Source organism: Octodon degus, unplaced genomic scaffold (assembly GCF_000260255.1).
Source record: "Octodon degus isolate 3935 unplaced genomic scaffold, OctDeg1.0 scaffold00026, whole genome shotgun sequence".
NCBI classification, from domain to species: domain Eukaryota; kingdom Metazoa; phylum Chordata; class Mammalia; order Rodentia; family Octodontidae; genus Octodon; species Octodon degus.
In genome coordinates this window covers 9906768-9913689 of record NW_004524602.1, presented here as the reverse complement: position 1 = coordinate 9913689, position 6922 = coordinate 9906768, and positions in this window count along the sequence as shown.

Sequence of the window (6922 nt, the reverse complement as noted above, 5' to 3'; positions counted from 1 at the left end):
CCTCCTGGGCTAGTTAGGCCTCACTAGCCACACTGAAATCATATTCACTTTTATTTTAGTTTTGCACTGCCCGGAATCAAACTGAGGGACTTGCACATGTTAGGCAAGCGCTTCACCACTGAACTATATCCCCAGACCTCACTATTTGCTCTTAAAAACAGATTTCCATTAAAAGATGGGACCCTCTTTCTTCCACTGGGCGTTTCTGAATGAGACGACTGGAGTTACCGCAGCCACCTCACCACCATGAGATGCTATCATGAGAGTAGGCCAGTGTGCTGAGGAGAACAGCCCGATAGGTGGGAAGGGACCTGGACTCCTCTTATTTAAGCCTCTGACGTCATGCTTTTCCATTACTTGCCGCCTAGCTCCCATGCCAAAAAAAAAAAAAAGTGGACTTCAATCTCTTGGGCTCCAAATTAAATTGAATCCGGGGCCAGAGTTTGAATCCATACATTACCGTAAAGACTGACAAGCCGCCAAACTACACAGACCCAGGGATGAATCTTGAACTTGAGTTGGCCCTGTTTGCTAGGTTAGAAAACACAGGTCAGGGCCCAGACTCAGCCTGGCACCCATCCCTGCGGTCAGGCCCTGGAAATCCCACCGCAGTCCTGCAGGAGATGCCCTGACAGGAGGGGGCCCCGGAGCCAGCCCCTCCCCTTGGGAACCAGGCCTCGGTCCATTCTGCATTTCCACCGCCTTCCTCTGCCACTGCCCCATAAATCTCCAGTTTATTAATCCCTTACATGAAGCAGTCGGCGCGGGCTCCTGATTTACTCCCTGTTCATAAAACGCTGAGAAATTAAAGATGGAAATTACCCACAAGGACACCAAGCCTCGCTGGGGAGCCCCAGAGCAACTCCTGGCCCTGAACCAGGTCCTCCCCGCCCTTCCGGCCTTGGGAGGGGCCCCTGATCCAGTGATGTCATCTCACTGTCAGTACCCCACAACTGAGAAGTAAGGGAGCCCTCCCACCCCACACCTCTTCACCCCACTCTGTGCAAGGCAGGATGGGAGGCACCACACAGATGGGCTCCCCTGAGACCCATTTTCAGAAGATTTTCCTCATCCTACATCCCTTTGGGAAGAAAAATCAAGTTGGGGACAAAAATTAGGGAGCTGATTAAAGTGATTCAAATGTCAAAATATGTGCTGAATCCTGACGCAGGAGCTGAAGCAGAAAGGAAACTTTTAAAGTGACTTCATCTACCCCAGGGTCTCAGGATCCTCAGTTCCCAAATCTGAGCAACACTTCCAGGGTCCCCAACTGCGGGGGCCGCTGATGGCCTCTAAGGTCCTCCTGCCACTGTCCAGGAGGGTCTCGAGGTGGCTGAGCTGCTGCGTCTCACACTCCATCCCAGGTTGGTTGCCAAGTCCCTCAGACGAGGGACAGCCACAACAGACAGCAGACCCCATTCCCACAGCAAAACTGCCCCTGCCCAGGAGGACAATGTGCTTTTAGCTCACAAGCCTGGGACAGCGCTGGGTAAGAGTCCCTGTCCGACCAAGTCTCTACTCCTAAGGGTCTCACTGGTTGTAAGGCTGCAAATCCAGGGAACACAAAGTTGGGTCCCCGAGCCTCAGGAGGGAGGGCATTCAGGAAAGACTTCCCGGTGGAGGTGGTGTGTGGTGGAGGAGGAGCCCTGCGGTGTGACAGCACAGGAGCCCCGAGCTGCGCAGCATCGCTGAGCACTGGGCGGCGCAAGGGGGACGGCGGCAGCAGCTCGGTGTTCCCGAAGCCCAAGGGGGAGGCCGATTAGGGGCGCAGCAGCTGGGCCTGGACTGCTGTGCTAACGAATTCTGACTTTATCCGGAGGGCAACGGGGAACCATTAAAGGGTTTCCGACAGGCAGAGACATGGTCCTATTTGTACTTTAGAAAGATCCATCTGCCTGCCGGGAGCAGGGCTGGGGGCAGGGGTCTCCGACACAGGTGGATCAGGGCTGCACGGAGGTAGGGCTCGGAGCCAGGATCCGGATGCAGCGGGAGGAGACCCGGAAGAGGCAGGAGGCCTGCGGAACCTGGAAGGGCTGTGCCAGGGAAGACAAACTCCAGTCTTCTGGCCCAAGAGTGGAGCCTCTTCTACACACACACACACACACACACACACACACACACACACACCAGCAGTGGCTGTTGGCAGGCAGCTCCCCCGACCCCCCCCCCAAGTACTGAATGCACCCTCCTGCTTCAGCCCGGCCTCCAGCTCCTCTTCCTGGCTGGGCTGGGGAGAAGCCTCTGCCAGTACTTGGTCCAACTCCTCAGGGAGAAAAGGGGGACACCTGAGCACCTTGGGAGGACAGGTGTCCCAGTCATCTTATACCTGGTGTTTACCTGCAGCTTCACTCCAGAGTGCCCCTGGATCCCCAGCCCAGGCCACACTGGCCCCTTTCTACTGTCCATAGGCTCTGGTACACCAGGACACATTGGTTAATATCTGTACACACACACACACACCCCTTAGATGTGTTCCCTGCAGACAGCACCAATGCCTGAGGCCAGTGCTACTCCTGATTTGTACAGGGGCTCTGAGAGGCTTGAGGAATCTCCTGGGGTGCTGTCTGCCCCAGCACCTGTGGCCCTGACAACATTGGGTGGCACAGCTCATCTCCTTCCAAATTACTGTCCCCAGCAAAGGCTTCCGGGCTGAACAAACAACCCCTGTTGTCACCATTTCACTGCAAATAAGAAACCTGGCCACCAGGTTCTTAGGACCTGACATCGCCCTGACCTCCAAGTCATCCTGCCATGCAGTGACGGTGGCTGCCACTGAACTGGTTAAGAAACTCTGAGCCCATGCCAGGCATGGTGGTACACTCCTGTGACCCCAGCACTTGGGAGACTGAGGCAGGAGGATCGCTGTGAGTTGAGGTCCGGCGTGGGCCACACAGAGTTCACAGTGGACTACAAAACAAGACCCTAGGGCCAGCTAGATAGCTCAGCAGACTAAAGCACCTGCTTAGGCATTGCGCAGTGGCCAGGGTTTGATCCCTGGAGTGCTATGCCGGCCCCGCTTCTGGGGCACAGTGAGATGGTGATTGAGACAGGGCGTGGTAGCACGCGCCTGTAATCCTAGCGCTTGGGAGGCTAAAAACAGGAGAATCACCATGAGTCTGATCTGACCCTGCAGACCCTGTCCTAAATTCATTTAATAAAAAAAAAAAAACCTCCACTTTCTGCTTTTCCACCTACTGGCCTACAAAGAGGCCTAAGGGTGACTTGGGTAAGGTGGTCCTCTCCCTAGTCTGCAGAGTGGAACAAGAAGAGGATGTTCCCTCTCTCAGAGCAAGCCATGCAGAGGCCGGCACTGCACCCTCCCCATGAAGCCATCAGCCACCAGGCCCAGCCCTAAGTGGAGGCCGTTTCTCGCCTTTGTGGCCCCTGAGAAAAGGGAGGGTATACATTGCAGGGAGAAGCTTCCTGGGTTGGTGTGTTCCTTGGCATTAGGAGAATCATTAATTATGTAGCAAGTGTTTGAAACAAAATGACATCAGTAGCCTATAGGATACATTTGCATAGTAATAAAGGATTGATTAGATGCGATCTCTATCTGAAGCTGTGCGGATTCAGGTCCAGGGCCCTGCGGGAGCTGTAAACCACAGCCACCAAAATCTCAAAGACAGTAAATCATGATGTGCCAATTGCCGAAGGACTCTTGGTGTCTGCTGATGACAGCCAGGTGGCCACCAGCTAAGACTGGGGTTAGCAGCCCAGCGCCTCATCCTTTCCACCAGAGGCCCAGATTTCCGGGTGTGAAAGCCCTCCCCCGAAAGCCCCTGCCCACCCTCTGCAAGCCGCTTCCCAAACGTGGATTTCGCTGAAGGCGCTTCTGCAATTCCCTGGGGTGTCAATTGCTGCTGGCGCACAGGTTGTGTGTTCCCCTTTAATGAGGAGCCAGGAGGACCGCAAAAAGCGGTTCCCACTCCTGGGGAGACCAACGCTGCCAAAACCCTGCAAGCTAGGGCCTGAGCAGCCACCCTAGGACCACAGGGACAAGGCTGCCACCAGAGTGGCAGTGACAGTCACATCCTTGCATGCCAGGCAAGGGTCAATTCAACCCCGCAGCCCAGTGTGAAAGCTGCCACCAAAACCCTCCAGTGTAGGCTCAGAGCAGTGTTGATAGAAAGCAACAGTGCTGGCCTCCGCCCTTACCTTCCCACTGCGACCACAGTCTTTGTCCAAGTCCTCCCCTAAGCACTATTTAAGCCCTGCAGCCTGGCCAGGCCCTGCCTGGCCTCCCCACTTCCTGCTTTTCTCATCTGCACAACCTTCAAAGTCTGCGGCACCCATTTACATGTTTTCTTTCTAGCCTGACACCCCCCTACCCCCGGAGAACACAAGCGCCACTGGGAAGAGGTCCAGCCCCTTAGTGGCCACGGCTGCATCGCTGCCAGCTGCACCGGGTACATAGCAGGTGCCCAGTAAATACTTGAATGACTGGGGTAAAGTCGCTTGCCTGAGGTCCTCCGGCTTTTCAATGGCAGAGCTGGGCTCCAAGCCAAGTGCTCGGCCTCTGGCTCCCACCAGACAGCCAGAGGCTGTGAAGGGACACAGTCCCCTCCCCAAGGCTGCTGAGGGAGGCTCCCTCGGGTCTCACCTAGAAGCCCTGTGTATGGGCTGCACCCCACTGGGAACAAGAGGACTTCCAGAAGCGCTGTCATCAGATTCCTCGTGTCTAAAGGCATCACACTGAAGAAAAGGTCCTTTCAACCCAACATGGTAGCTCAGACTACAATCCCAGCACTCAGGAGGCTGAGGCAGGAGGATCGATGGGAATTCCTTTGTCACATGGGCTACAAAGTGAGTTCAAGGCCAGCCTGATCTGCATATCAAAACCCTATCTCAAAAAAATAAAATACACAGAAAAAGTAAAGGTCCTTTCCCAACAATCCAGCCCTCACCGAGCACAGGGCAGTCTCAGAACCTGCTGCCAGGCCCCTGCTTCCCTCAGGGAAGCCAAGCTCCTGTGCTCAGCTCTGAGCAAAAACTCACTGATGAACAGCAGTTTATCAGCTCCAGGTTTAAAGACTCTACTGGGTCGCTCAGCCTACCCGCTTTCTACACTGTCCCCCACTCTCTGGATGGAGGCCCTGGCCTCTGCCTGGCTGGGGTGGCTTCTCCTCCTTCCTGTCTCCTCTACCTTGCCCACTCCCTCTTTGCCCAGTGTCCACACCCCAGCCCAACAAAGCATCAGTGTGAAGTCTTATCTTAGCCTCTGTTTTCAGGGGAACCCATGAGCTCCTTGGCCAGGGGTGACCCCGGGTGCCTAGCAGGGCCTGGCTCACAGTAATAAAGCACAAGGGAAACTGGGCGTGGTGATGCACACGGGTAATCCCAGCACTACAAACAGGAGGCTGAGACAGAAGCACATCAAGTCTGAGTCCAGCCTGGGAACCTGCAACTTAGTGAGACTCTGTCCCCTCAAAATAAAGGATAAAAAAAGTGCTGGGGTTGCAGGCCCTGGGCTCCATCCCCAGGTCCACCCTGAAAATGCACGAGAAGACAGATGCTTGACCTTGAGAAGGAAACAAGCCCTGCTGACCTTCCCACCAGAGGACAGAGGGGACCTGGATCCTTGAAGACACAGACAAGGGTTCCCCAGTTGTCTGGGTTGTCTCTGCCACTGCTTCCACTCAGTGGTCCATGATAGCAGCTCAGGTTCCCCTGAAACGGACTTCCTGAAAAGCAGGGGAGGAATTTGAGCCCCCCAGCTATTAATTTGAGGGGAGGTTGAGGCACAACTTACACTACAGTGTAAAAGACAAGCCCAGCAGAGACTGGCAGTACTAACACCCACCAAGTCTTTTTCTGTATTCCAGGCACCAAGCTAAGTCCTTTACCTGCATGGTTCACTTGATTCTCACAACTTCAGGTATTTTTATTAATATGAGGTTATTAGCATTTGCTTTTGACAGGCAAGGAAAAGGGTATGCATAGGCAAAATCACTTGTCAAACACCATGCAGCTAATAAGCTGCAGTGCCAGGACACTAATGCAATCTAAAGAGGGGACATAGAATCCAGGGGTGGCCAGGAGGAAGACACAGGTGTGGCTTCAGAAACATTGCTAGCCGGGCACCTGGTGCTTCTAGCACCAATGCCTCGCCAAGGACAGGCGAAGGGGCTGAAGGCCCCAAGTGTCCTTCCTTTTCCCTGGATGGAAGAAAGTCAGAGGTGGCAGAAGCAAGCAACAGACCCAGGCTGGATGTCCTTGGCCAGGAGCCTGAGTGGAGCCATAACTATAGCTGGGAAGATCTCCCCTCTGTCCTCCCATAAGCCAGGCCCTCGCTCAGTGACTGTCACCATGTCCCTGACACTGGAGGTCCAGGGAGGTGAAATGGACCAGCAGGAGGGCTTCAGGGGAATCAGAGGTTTCCAGGGCTTCTACCCTGCCCCAGCAGCCCAATTGTTGGAGAGATGTCTGCACTAGAAAGAATAAAAGCAACAGCAAAAAAAAAAAAAAAAAAAAAAATCCTCAGTATAATGACCTTCAAGAAGAGCAACTACATTTTACCTTGAAAACTGCAGAACTGAAAGCTGGGTCTGTACAGATGATGCAAATGATATGCAAACATAAATGCAAATGGGCCGGGGCTGCCACTTGGAAGCCTCCACTCCAGTGCCTCCAGAGGGAGGTCCAGGAAAGGAGGCAGAGGGTAACTAGGGAGGGCTCAGGGGACGCCCGATGTTGGGTCAGAGGTGACAGGAGGTGAAGTGGAGACCAGGTCTTGAGTGAGTTCTGCACTGTGAGGCTTTCTCACCCTGCTGAGATCCTCTGGCCACTGTGGGTCTGCGCTGCACACATGTATGCACACACGCACATGCACACACACGCATGCACACACACAGAGCAGGCATGCAGGCACAGAAACACACAGGGCACTCTGTCTGGGAGGAGAATTGTGTGCACCCAAAACCAG